The following is a 14,396-nucleotide window of genomic DNA, read 5'->3' on the forward strand; positions in this document are numbered from 1 at the left end:
CCTGGTGGCTCAGTGGTTGAGCATCTGCCTTCGGCTCAGGGTGTGATTCTGGGGTCCCAGGATCGAGTCCCATATCGGCCTCCCCTTGGGGAGCCTTCTTCTCCCTCTGCCTATGTTTCTGCCTCTGCTTCTCTCTGTGTATCTCTCATGAATAAATAAATAAAATCTTTAAGTTAAAAAAAGAAAGAACAAATACTATAAGAAGAGATGAAGAAGGGCATTATTTCATAATTAAGAAGACTATCAATCTCTGATTATCAGATCAAACAACTGTAAATATTTATGCCGCCAACATGGGAGTACCTAAATATAGAAACCAATTAACAACAAACATACAGAAACTCACTGATAATAATACAATGACAGGGGATTTTAATACCCACTTACGGCAATGGACAGATCATCTACGCAGAAAATCAACAGGGGAACAATGGCCTTGACTCACTGGACCACAGGGACTCAACAGATATAGTCAGAACATTTCATCCTAAAGCAGCAGAATACACATTCCTTTCAAGTGCACATGGGACATTCTCCAGAACGGATTTCATCATGGGCCACAAATCAGCCCTCAACAGGTACAAGAAGATTGAAATCATACCATGTACATTTTCAAACCACGACACTATGAAACTCGAAGTCAACAGCAAGAAAAAATTTGGACAGACCAAAAATACATGGAGATTATGAGCATCCTACTAGAGAAAGAATGGAGCAATCAGGAAATTAAAGAGGAAATTAAAAAAAAAAAGAAACAAATGAAAATAAAACACGTTTCTCCAAACCTCTGGGATGCGGCAAAGGCAGTCCTACGAGGGAAGTACATAGCAATACAGGCCTACCTCAAGAAACAAGAAGTCTCCAATACGCAACCTAACCCTACACCTAAGGGAGCTGGAAAAGGACAGCAACAAAGCCTAAAGCCTGCAGCAGAAGGGAAATAATAAAGATGAGAGCAGAAATAGACAATACAGAAACAACAAAACAGTAGAATGGAATAGCGAAACTAAGAGCCGGTTCTTCAAAATACTTAATAAAATGGATCAAGCCCTAGCTAGCCTCATCAACAAGAAAAGAGAAAGGAGCTAAATAAATAAAATCACAAATGAGAGAGGAGAGATCACAATCAACACCAGAAAAATAAGACAATTATAAGGGAATACTATGAAAGATTATATGCTAACAAACCGGGAGACCTGGAAGAAATGGACAAATCCTTAGAAATGTGCAAACGAGCAAAACTGAAATAGGAAGAAATAGAAAAAGGGGAACAGACCCATAACTAGCAAAGGAATTGAATCAGCAAGGCACCTGGGTGCCTCGGTGGTTGAGCGTCTGCTTTGGCTCCAGTCAGGATCCTGGGGTCCTGGGGGATTGAGTCCCACATCAGGCTCCCCGCATGGAGCCTGATTTTCCCTCTGCCTGTGTCTTGGCCTCTCTCTCTGTGTCTCTCATGAATAAATAAATAAAATCTTTTTTTTTAAAAGAAAGAAAGATGAGAAAGGACCCAAATAAAATCACAAAAGAGAGAAGAGTAATAAGAACAAACACCACAGAAACACCAACGATTATAAGAGAACATTATGAAAAATTATATGCCAGCAACTTAGAACCTGGAAGAAATAGATCAATTCCTAGAAATGGATAACATAGCAGAAATGAAAAAGGAAGAAATAAGAAACTGGAACAGACAGATAACCAGCAAAGAAATTGAATCAGCAATCAAAAATCTCCCAACAAACAAAGTCCAGGACCAGATGGCCTTCCCGGGGCAATTCCACTGGACATCTAAAGAAGGGTTAATATCCGTTCTTCTCAAATTATGCCCCCCCTAAAAAAAAGAAAAGGAAGGAAAACTTTCAAATTCATTCTATGAGGCCAGCATTACCCTGATACCAAAACCAGAAAAAGACCCCACTACAAAGAGAGAGAGAGAGAGAGAGAACTAAAGGCCAATATTCCTGATTAACAGAGATCAAAAACTCTCGATAAAAAACTAGCCCAGTGAATCCAACAATACATTAAATAAATTACTCACCATGATCAAGTGGGAATTATTTCTGGGTTGCCAAGATGGTTCAATATTAACAGATCAATCACTGTGATACACCACATTATTAAAAGAAAGGATAAGAACCAAGTGACCATTTCAACAAATGCAGAAAAAGCACTGACAGGGGATGCCCGGGTGGCGCAGCGGTTTGGCGCCTGCCTTCGGCCCGGGCGTGACCCTGGAGACCCGGACCGAGTCCCGCGTCGGGCTCCCTGCGTGGAGCCTGCTGCTCCCTCTGCCTCGGTCTCTGCCTCTCTCTCTCTCTCTCTCTCTTCTCTGCGTATTCTCATGAATAAATAAATAAAATCTTTAACAACCACAAAAACAACAACAACAAACCACGGAAGATCGAAAATAGCCGAAGCAGCGTTGAAGACAACCAGAGCTGGGGTTCCAGGTTTCCAGTCCTCGTACGGAGCTCTGTGATGCAGACTACGGCGCGGGCACACGAGGGAGAGCCTTAGGCCAACAGAACAGAGTGGAAAACCGGAACGAGACACACTGTGACTCCACGGTCAATCACCCTTCAACAAAGCGGCAAAGAAACCCGCTCCGCGCACCGACCGCGACCAGAGCAACCGGGCGGTCGCGTCGACGGCTGCATCCGAAGGAGCAACCGCGGAGCAGCGTCAAGCCGGCCCGCGCCTCTCCCCGACCCGCACCCGGGACACACACCCGGGGAGACGCGCGCAGCGACCGAGCCCCGAGGCCGGGGCAACAGCGCTCCCGAGGCCGGCACGCAGCGCGGGCCTCGCGACCTCCCGGGGGGCCCCGCACGGAGCCAGCGGCCCAGCGGTGTGGACGCGGCGGGGGGGGGGGGGCGCAGGCGGCGGCGGCGGCGGCGGGAGCCCGGACTGCGAGCGGCCTGAGCGCGCGGGAACCAGACCCGCCCAGGGGATCCCGAGCCGAGACGGGGAATCCCCCACCCCCGGGCACAGCCCCGCGCGGGACCCCAGGTCACCGCAGACACCGCCCGGAAACCCCCGCGTCCACGCAGCGCGCCTTCCTCCGGGGGTCCCGCGAGCACGCCGCCCCCTGCAGCCTCCGCTCGGGGCTCCTCGCCTGCTCCGCCCCGGCGGGTCCCGCGGGGGCTCCCGTCAGCGTGGATCCAACCCACCTCCTCCCAAAGCCTCCACAGGGGACCCGAGGAAGCCCAGCTCCTCTTGGCGTGGACACAGCCTTACATGCTCCGCAGTGGGCTCTGGGGAGGCCCAGCTCCTGCCGGCGTGGACGCTCCATCTCTCAGCAGCCTCCGCGGAGGATCCTGGAGGCTGGGCTCCTGTCACGAGGGGTGCGCTCGCCTCCCAGCGGTCAGGGAGCCGGGCACAGGGCGCCCCCTGTAGGCGGTGCAGGTAGTGCAGGGTGTGGTGACTCAGGTGGGTGGCGGCACCTGTCCTCCACCCCACCCCTGGGCAGCGCCGACTCGCAGGGAGGGGCACCTGGAGGCTGACAGTGCGCTGGGTTATATGAATCCACCCGTGTTTGCTGAGTGCCCTTGGTCGGGGCGGTGCTGAAGCCTGAGGCTGCCCAGGCAGAGTGGGGGCAGCAGCGCCTTTCCCAGGTGAGGGAGCGGAAGGATCCCCGAGAGCTCTGAGACCCTCCATACCCTTGACTAAGGTCGAGCTGGATTTGAAGCAATCAGAATCCAGGTGGATATTTCACCGAACTTCTATCAGAGCCCGACTCTGAGGCAAAACGCAGTGCTCCCGATCAACCCTGATGCACATGTGACCATGACCAAGACCTGTACATCCTAGACGTCCAGAGACATGGAGGAGAAGCAGAGAAGAGACAGGAGATAGGAAAGAGGCCGGCTAAAGCTAACCCTGGCCCAGGCCCTGACCTAGCCAAACACTGACCTTGACTCTGACCGAGGATGTAAGGCCCACACAGAGCCAAACTGAGACACTGAGCAGAAGCTGCCCCAGACCCTGTCCTGGAGTCTGACACTGAGCAAGACCCTGAGCCTGATCTCAAGCCTGTCCCTGACCTGAACCCATGACCCCAACCCTTAACCCTGACCCTGACCTTAACCCTAACTTATCCTTGACCTTGCCCCTTACCCTGTCCAACAAATATGGAATATTGAGTGGGAATAATGAGAAACTAGACTGTGAAACACAGGTGTAGTTTGGATTGTGGAGATTCAAATGTCTGGCTGAGCATTAGGGGCAGTGATGTTTGAGCAAAACCACTAAAGGCCCTCCATGGGGGTGAAGATGTCTCATATGCCAATGTTTCCAACTAGGGATGGATGGAGACCTGGACCAAAGAGTCTCTATTCTGGGTGATTTCCAGAAGGATAAATCAGCCATTTCCACCAACGTACAAAGACAGACCGTCTTACAATTGTGACCTATGGGCAGCTCTGCTCTGCCTCATTCTCTTCTCAGTGTTTTAGGAAAGCATATTGTGCTCTTTATAGACCTAAAATTACTAAGCTATCCTCAGAAATTTTTTTAAAATTGTATTTATATATTTGACAGACAGAGAGAGAGTGAGAGAGAGAGAGCACAAGTAGACAGAGCAGCAGACAGAGGGAGAGGAAGAAGCAGGCCTTCCACTGAGCAGAGAGCCAGATGCAGGCCTCAGTCCCAGGACCCTGGGATCACGACCTGAGCCAAAGGCAGACTCTTCACTGACTGAGCCACCCAGGTGCCCCAAGGTCCTCATAGATTTGAAGAATCTAGTGACTAGAGGATCTGAGGCCAATGGCAGTGCTCAGCCATGTGTGTTCAGCAGCAAAATGACTCATACTCGCCAGGACTTGTTCAACACAGATTTTCTGCAACATCGGTAACACGTAAGGTTTGCCCTGCTGGCTTGTTCATTAACTTAGGGGTGATCCAGTGAGTCACAGGGGGCCAGGTGAACCTCAGCAAAATAAAGACTCATAAAAAAATCCATTGCCTGGAGAGGTACCTAGATAGCTTTGGATTTCACTCTGGATTTCAGCTCAGGTCATGATCCCACGATGCTGGGGTCCAGCCCCATGTCAAGCCCTGGTTCAGACTCCACGCTCAGTGGAGTGTCTGCTTAAGGATTCTCTCTCAGCCTCTCCTTCTGCCCTTCCCCCCACTCACATGCTCTCTCTCTCTCTCAAATAAATACATCTTTTAAAAAAACTATTGTCTGGAGATGACAGTTTGGGCAGTGCTAAAACATGTCTGGAGGGCAGCAAAGGGAGGAGGAGACATGTGGGCCTCCACAGAGGGGTGAGAATGTTAGGGTCACTAAAGATCACTTTGGAGAATGTCCACTCAGATCTGTTGTAATAAAGAGAGAAACTAAAGCTGAGCCATAGGCTACAACTGACCTGACAGTCAGAGGAAAGCAGGGCATAGAGAGGTTTGAACACTTGCCCACTAAAAATAATGCTAGAATTCATAAAATTGATTCCAAGTAAATAATAATAATCAATAACAAAGGATCTACAGTAGGAACTGAATAGATCTCACAAATGGGTTTCAGCTTGGAAGGAGTTTCTCTGGCTCTACTTTATCTTCACATATTTGCATTGTGTGTGTCACAAAAGAAAGCATAGTTTGGTTGTGAGAAAGTTATTGGATTCTCTAAGAAGTCTGGGACTCCACTGCTGGAAAGAAAAGTTTGAGAAACACCGAATTGGAGCAGGCCGTCCCTGGAGTGGGGCAGAATGTTCCTCAGCAGTCTGCTTTTATGCATCCTGGGCTGGGGTTTAAGCAAAGGTCAGACTACGTTATGTGTGAGTGGGGCTCTCACTGTTCCCTGACTTCGGTGGACAGACAATGAATAGACTAGTTTTTCTCCCTCAGAACACAATTCACATCTACGAGTACCCAATCTCTGAAGGGATGTAGCTTACTCATTTTCAAGAACTCCGTTTTTAAAAATAAACATTCTCATATTGTTTCCCTTCAGCAAGACAGAACTTCATGTAATTGCTTAAGAATCTAAGAATGACTGAGATGGATTTTGGGGAACAAAATAACACCAGAGCTGTAACACTAAGCTGCAAGAGAATGGTGCTGTATTGTAACTCTAAGCTTTAGATGAAGTTATAGATACACGGGTTTGAAAGAAAGAAAATGTCAGGTGTAATTTTGCTATGAAATAAAAAGAAACTGGAAATAGAAGCAACCAGGCCATAGCTGTGTTGGAAATATGTTTGCTCACGTGTCACTGAGATTAAAACAGGAAACCACCAGTACAAAGGATGTGGCTCTCCAAAAACTGGCCCATAGGAGGCACATAGTAGGCAGGTAGTGGGCCCTAAAATGTCACCCCTGCTGGGCCCATTTCATCGTGACTTCCACGGAAATGCTCATCCTTGCCTGCATACAGACACGGAGGCCATCCTTCGAAGAGAAACATGCTCCAATAGCCTTGTACCTGGGAATTCTGAACAAAAGTATCTGAGTGGGATCAAGAGAGATGACTCACGAGTTTTGGTCTGAGGTAGAGAAGCTGTGATTCCTGCGGTTTGTGGAATTTAAGTGCGCTGCTGGGATCTATCAGGACTGTGTTTCCTACCTCCAGGAGTCCAACCAGCTCCTCTCCTGAGAGCAAATTCAGCAGTTCTCTCCACTCACTGAGAGACGAGAGTTGGGCCCATGTAGGAGGTGCTTTTCCTTAATTCAGACACTATTTAGCTAAATCTTACTTTTGAGAATACTGGTTCACATAGTACATTTTCAAATTTTTCTCATGTTATCGGAGTTGTAGCTACTGTCAATTGCTTGTGAGATAAGAAGGCTGTTTTTAAATAATTTTTATATATTTTTATTGGAGTTCGATTTGCCAGCAAATAGTATAACACCCAGTGCTCATCCCGTCAAGTGCCCCCTCAGTGCCCGTCACCCAGTCACCCTCACCCCCTGCCCACCTCCCCTTCCACTACCCCTTGATCATTTCCCAGAGTTACGAGTCTCTCATGTTCTGTCTCCCTCTCTGATTTTTCCCACTCATTTTCTCTCCTTTCCCCTTTATTCCCTTTCACTATTTTTATATTCCCGGCAGGAGTGAGAGGACCACATCACCATGTTACACATCTTAATGTTCCAGGTTACAAACTGGCCAACTGGAAAGTACACAGGCCCTCTCCCAGCCCCATCTCCCACCGACAAAATACCTTTCTTTTCATTTTTTAGACCTGGAAATTGCTGACTGGCTGTGGGGGGCCAACAAGGCCAACAAGGCCAACAAGCATCTTTATCACTCAGGCCACACAGGTGACAATACGGCCTGGGGCAGCATGGATGCTGAGGTGGAAGCAGCCGACCTGGGTTCTAGACTCTCTCTCCCTGTCTCTCCCCTCTGTGTTTCTGCCCCTGCCTCTGTCTCTCTCTCTCTCTCCCTCCTTCCCTAATTTTTACATTGTCATCTGGGCATAGCACAGGTGCCTCAGATGTGGGGCTCGGGAGTGCATCTCCTTCTGGACAAGCACACTGGCTTCTCTGAGCTTATTTATAATAATTTACACATCTGCAACAAACGAGTTGCCGCGCGAGAAGCCTCTTATAGTGTTTTTCTGATACTTTGAATATAAGATCATATGTTTCCCCCTGATTTCTGAAAAATCACCAGTTGCACAGTCAACACTAGAGCCAACTTTAGTTTCTATGATCTGTAGGCTTTGGAAGACGGGGGTCTACATGCCCGGGGCAGGTGGTTCAGCAGCAACGGCATATGTGCAGGTGTCAGGCCACTGCCTGGCCCCTATCCCGTCGCACACGCGGACCTGTGGCCGGAGCACCTCCGCGCCCTGCTCTGGGAGGGGGCCTTCCTCAGGTTAGAACATGGTGGTTTGATCCTGCAGCACTGATCCTACTCAGCAGGGTTTTTTTTTTTTTTTAAGATTTTTATTTATTTATTCATGAGAGACACACAGAGGGGGAGGGAGAGAGAGAGAGAGAGAGAGAGAGAGAGAGAGAGAGGCAGAGACCCAGGCAGAGGGAGAAGCAGGCTCCATGCAGGGAGCCCGACGTGGGACTCGACCCTGGGTCTCCAGTATCAGGCCCTGGGCTGAAGGCGGCGCTAAACCACTGAGCCACCGAGCTGCCCACTACTCAGCAGGTTTGTGCAGTGTGAGTATAACCAGCCGGCAGGTCACAAGGGCTTAGCCATCACCCATCCCCAAAGGCAGATGGAATCACTCCTGTTCAGCATCCCCAGCCATGCATTCTTTACCCAGCCCAAGTGACCAAGAAGAGTTTCTCATCAGAATGCAATCTCAGGGGATAGTGGGGACTCACAACTGTGTTTTTCCCAGTCACATTTGTACCGGGCTTTGTATCTTCTAGAGGCAGAAACACCTGCGCTCTCTCCAGAATGCTACGGCTCAGTCTCTGGGTTCCAGATGTAGTTCTGGGTGCTCAGCATTGGCAGAGAGCAGCTCATCTCCAGTGCAGGGCACACAGATGAGACCGCATCCCCCGTCTCTATGTCTGCACCACCTGCACTAGGCGGGTACTTAGAAGGTACCAGCTAGTCAAATACCAAAAACAAAGCAAAAAATGTGTCTCCACTACTTTTGAAATCTACTGTTACCTAATTTTTAACTGATTTAAATGAATAAACTTCCTGTTCATCTTGGCAAGGTGCGTGATCAAGTCACAAATATTTCAAGCCAAAATTGTGCCAAGAGAAAAATATATTTTATGTGTTTTTAAAGATTTTTTTTAAAGATTTATTTTTGAGAGAGAGAGAGGGAACATGCACAGGAGTTGGGGGGAGGGGACAGAGAAAGTGGGAGAGAGAATCTCAAACAAACTCCAAACTTAGCGTGGAACCCAACACGGAGCTCGAACTTACGACCCTGAGATCAGGGCCCGAGCTGAAACCAAGAGTCAGATGCTTAACCAATTGTGCCACCCAGGTGCTCTGATGTTAGTTTGACTTTTTAAAAATCATTTAGTGATTTTAAGGTAAGAAAATTGAGAACCCTATGTCTCTAAGAATCCTTTAATATAAATATTTCTCCATTTTGAAAAAAAGTCAGTATATCTTCTATTGTACATGGACATCAATTAACTAATGATAACACACAGAAGATTTTAAAACGGCCTTCATCCTGGGATTTCATGGGCTACAGTAGATTGCAAGTCCTCGGTACACCAGGCAGGGCCAGTGCATCCAGTCTCTCCATCCAGCTCACACACACACAACTTCTAACAAGCCTGTGGAACGCTCAAGGATTGTTGCGTGGTGACGGTAGACTCTGGGACCCTGAGGGTGGATGTTCAGAGGGACCAGGGACACAGATGAGCTAATCCAGGTTGTGGGGAGGTGATCACCCAGACACCACAGAAGCCTGGGGCTGCCTGCCCTACAGTCTGTGGGACTCCCCTCGGTTGGGCTGACTCTGGGCTCCCTGACAGCTACTGCCGGGCTCCAGGAAGGCCTGACCCCTGCAAGCTCCTGCATGAGGCTGAGTTGCTTGCCTCGGCTGTTCTTTCACAAAGGCTCCACGTGGTTTCCTCTTCAGAGAGGCTGTATCCCACCCTAGAAGAGAAGGCCCATCTTTGCACTCAGATGGTGGTGCTGAAGCCAACAGAGGATTGGTCTCACTTTAGGGACAATTTTCCACACACACTGAAGCCTGGCCACACTTCCAAGCAGAACACCTGGGGGGCTGGGCAGGGGCCTGTCTTGTTCCGCTTGCCCTCCCTGTGCTAATGCCCCAGGCTGTGAAAGGGCCCCGGCCAGCTTGAGGACAGGTGACTCTATCGCCTGCATGACCTCATGAGAGAAATGAGGTCCTCAGAGCAGCCACGTTGTTAACAAAGGATCTTATCGACTCATTAGAACTTTCTTACTTGTCTCAGACTTCTTTTCTGGTGGGCAGCCTGGTTGAAAGAGGAACATGCTTAGGAAGCGAAGGGCCCAGCATTCAGGAGACACCTGCCTCTGTGAGAAGCCAGGCCGCCCTTCCTCTGCCTGGTTGCTCATCAGGAGCGTCCTCTCCTTCCCCTATTTCCAGTTTGGATGCCTGGAAATGCTCTCTAAACAGTGACTTCCTATCATTGAAACAGGATATATTCTCTCTGGAGGGCCTTTTACATGTAGAAAAAGAGTTATTGAAAACTTATCACCACTAAAATTTTGGTAACTATTATTCCCGTTTTTTAAACCATAAAGAGAAATCTAAAACTACACTACAAATAAAATTTTCTGTTCTCTATTTTTTTTCCACTCAGTATTAGATCATGAGCATTTATATGCCATTTAATGTATCTGTAATCAGCAATCTCCCTGCTGCATACTCAGCTTAATCCTTCTTATGCTGTTAGCCGTTTACATGATTTCTCCCTTATCACAGGAATAACATTTTCAGTGTGTTATCAACCTCATATACAAACCATTTATAATCTTGTTGAGCATTTATTTATGATCCAGCTCTTTTTTTAAAGATTTTATTTATGAGAGACAGAGAGAGAGAGAGAGAGAGAGGCAGAGACACAGGCAGAGGGAGGAGCAGGCTCCATGCCGGGAGCCCTACATGGGACTTGATCCCGTGGCCCCAGGTACCCCCTGAGCCGAAGGGAGGCGCTCAACTGCTGAGCCACCCGGGCTGCCCTATGAGTCAGCTCTATATGGCTGAGCTGATGTGGTCGTATGTTTACATGCTTATTTCAAATAGAGTAAGACCAAGGAGAAAGTATGCGGGCTTCAAGACGAGAGGCAGCCAGCCCGCATCCACGTCCCCCCTCCTGCTGTAGCTAAGCCTCAGTGTTCTGACCCAGAAAACGAGGCCTATGCCATGTGCCTCCTGATGGCATTGTGAAGCCTACAGGGGAAACTGCAGGCGTGTGTTGAGCAGAAGGCATGGTAAGCACAGCTGGGTCCCTTCCCTGCCTCTAGGACAGACTGTCAGACACCCCTGAAATCCCATTCACAAGGTGAACCCCATACACTATGTGAGATCATGTTTTCAGCAAATATGGCTTTCCTCTGGATCCCTCTCAGCTGCCCTACAGCTCAGTTAACATTCCTGGGACCTGCTCGGGGAGGGGAGACAGAGAGTGACCCTCCAAGGTGTTTGTGTCCCTGTTGGGTTGCAAACAGCCCACTTGAGGTGCCTCAAGAAAAAAGGGAAAGCTACACTTCCAAGTTTCGTGTAGTACGTCTTTAATTTGTGGGCACAGCCCTCCTCAGTCACACATGTCAATGTGACACTGGGTCTACAGCCAGCAGGTTCCAGGGAACAGGATACGGCTCTTACCATTGGGGAGCTGGCTCTCCCAAGCCTGGTGAACACAAACTGGCTGTTGCGTAAGGAGGAAACAAAATGTGTGTCTTTTGGTTAAATATTAAACAGAAATAGAACAGGTGTTTAAGTATGTCCACATCTCAGGTAGAGCAGTGCCTGGTGCTGGCCTACATTACAGAGCTTCTCTGGCGAGAGGCCACCATGCCCACCGGAGGCACCACGACCTTGGCTGAGGACTCCCCACAGCACCAGGTTCATCTGCTTCCTAGATCAAGATTTTCTTTGAAGAATGATCACAACTCAATCCAGTCCCCCTGTTTTTCAAATGAAATATAAGGGAGCCCAGACGGTTGATTGACTGAGTCACTGATGCCTAGTCCATCCATCCATCCTCCTTTATCCATAAAAGGCAGAAAGGGGTAGAAGCTCCTCCGGTGGCAGAACCTGAATCCACTGCTGCCGGCTCCCATCGTCCAGCCAGCCCACCGGCTCACGTGGGGGCAGCGGAGTCCTTGTCTGTTGAGGGTGGTTAGGAAGGGACTAGATCTTAACTACCTGGGATGGCGCTCCTCTTCTAAACAACACGTTTCATTTCTTTACTCTTGTGCTTTTTTGTGCTGGCAATGACCAGCAGCACAGTATTTTTCACTTACCTTGCAATGACAAGACCCCATATTTTACACGACTGAATCTTCTGGATGCCCCTTGTTCCATTACAATGCAGCTTTACCTTGTTAATAGTGACACTTGGACAGGTAACGTTCTAGTCTTAGATCAGAGTGAAAGCAAAAAAGGAAAGAAACACTCACACAGCGTGTCCTGGGCCACATCCAGCTGTGGCAGTGCCCAGTGCCACACCTCACTCCAATCACCTGAGCAAGGCCCTCCTCCTGTAGAGTCCTTCCAATCTGGCTTTGGTAGCAGGGTAACGCTGGCTTCACAAAATGTGTTCGGGAATGGTCCCTCCTCAGTTTTGGGGAGTGTTTGAGAGGGATTGGCATTAATCCTTCTTTAAATGTTTGGTGAAACTCCACAGCGAAACCATCTGGTCCTAGGTTTTTCTTTGGAAGTTTTTGATTAGTGACTCAATCTCTTTACCAGTCATTGATCTATCCAGGTTTTCTATATCTTCCTGATTTAATCTTGGCAGGTTGTGTTTCTAGGAATTTATCAAGTTTTCTCTAGGTTGTCAACTTTGCTGGTGTGCAGCTCCTCCTAGGAGTTTCTTATGGTCCTTTGTACTTCTGTGCAATGTCCTTAGTGGTCTTGTCCCTTCTTTCAGGTATAATTTTAGTTTTTACAGATCCATTCTCTTTTTCTTAGTCTAGCTAAAAGTTTGTCAATTTTATTTATATTTTCAAAGAACCAGCTCTTAGTTTTTGTACTGAGACTTTTTAGGTGCTAGTACTATGCTAAGTATTCATACGCACGAAAACATTGCAAACACTACCCTTTATAACACAACTATGTACTCATATTCCCATTTTTGAACTGGGCAAGTGGCATGTTGGGGAAATTAAGCGATTCAATGATATCATGTCTTTACTTGCTGGAGGGGATTGGGATTTAAATCTGGTCTATGTGACTCAAATGCTTATGTCTGTAACCACAGGCATCATTATATCACCTATATAAGAATCTAGATTCTAATCCAGGTTTACCAAACTAGAATCTCCAGTGGCAGGCCTGGGATACTCACTGCGACATTACCCCGTGTGATTGCTGTGTGCCCCGATGTGCAAGAACGAATGTACTGCCTGTATCACACAATATCATGGCTCTTCCTGTCCTTGGGCCTTGTGTGTCTCCTTCCAGCTTGAATGTCTCCTCTCTTCACTCATGACTCCTCCAGAGACCTTTAATTTTTTTTCAGATATGAATTTTTCTAATTTAAATTCAATTTGCTAACATATACTATAACATCCAGTGCTCAACTCATCAAGTGCCCTCCTTAGTGCCCATCCCCCAGACACCCTATCCCTCCACCCACCTCTCCTTCTGCAATCCTTTGTTTCCCAGAGTAGGAGTCTCTCGTGGTTTATCCCCCTCTCTAATTTTTCCCACTCAGTTCCCCTCCTTCCCTTTATAATCCCTTTCACTATTTTTTATATTCCACTGTGAGTGAAACCATATGATGATTGTACTCCTCTGATTGACTTATTTCACTAGCATAATACCCTCCAGTTCCATCCACGTTGAAGCAAATGATGGGTATTTGTCCTTTCTGAGTAATTCCATTGTATACACAGACCACATCTTCTCTATCCATGCATCTGTCGAAGGACATTGTGGCTCCTTCTACAGTTTGGCTATTGTGGACATTCCTGCTATGAACATCGGGATGCAGGTGTCCTGGTGTTTCACCGCATCTGTATCTTTGGGGTAAATCCCCAGCAGTGCAATTGCTGGGTCATAGGGCAGGTCTATTTTTAACTCTTTGAGGAACCTCCACACAGTTTTCCAGAGTGGCTGCACCAGTTCCCATTCCCACCAACAGTGCAAGAGGGTTCCCCTTGCTCCCCATCCTCTCCAACATTTGTGGTTTCCTGCCTTGTTAATTGTCTCCATTCTCACTGGTGTGAGGTGAGATCTCATTGTGGTTTTGATCTGTATTTCCCTGATGGCCAGTGATGCGGAGCATTTTCTCATGTGCTTGTTGGCCATGTGTAGGTCTTCTTTGGTGAAATGTCTATTCATGTCTTCTGCTATCTCATGATTGGATTGTTTGTTTCTTGGGTGTTGAGTTTAATAAGGTCTTTATATATCTTGGATACCAGCCCTTTATCTGACAAGTCATTTGCAAATATCTTCTCCCATTCTGTAGGTTGTCTTTTAGTTTTGTTGACTGTATCTTTTGCTGTGCAGAAGCTTTTTATCTTGATTAAGTCCCAATAGTCCATTTTTGCCTTTGTTTCTCTTGCCTTCATAGATGTGTCTTGCAAGAAGTTGCTGTGGCCAAGTTAAGAAAGGGTGTTGCCTGTGTTCTCCTCTAGGATTTTGATGGATTTTGTCTCACATTTAGATCTGTCAACCATTTTGAGTTTATCTTTGTGTCTGGTGTAAGAGAAGGGTCTAGTTTCATTCTTCTGCACGTGTCTATCCAATTTTCCCAACACCACTTACTGAAGAGACTGTCCTTTTTCCAGTAGAGAC

This window comes from Canis lupus, chromosome 17 (assembly GCF_011100685.1).
Source record: "Canis lupus familiaris isolate Mischka breed German Shepherd chromosome 17, alternate assembly UU_Cfam_GSD_1.0, whole genome shotgun sequence".
Lineage (NCBI taxonomy): Eukaryota > Metazoa > Chordata > Mammalia > Carnivora > Canidae > Canis > Canis lupus.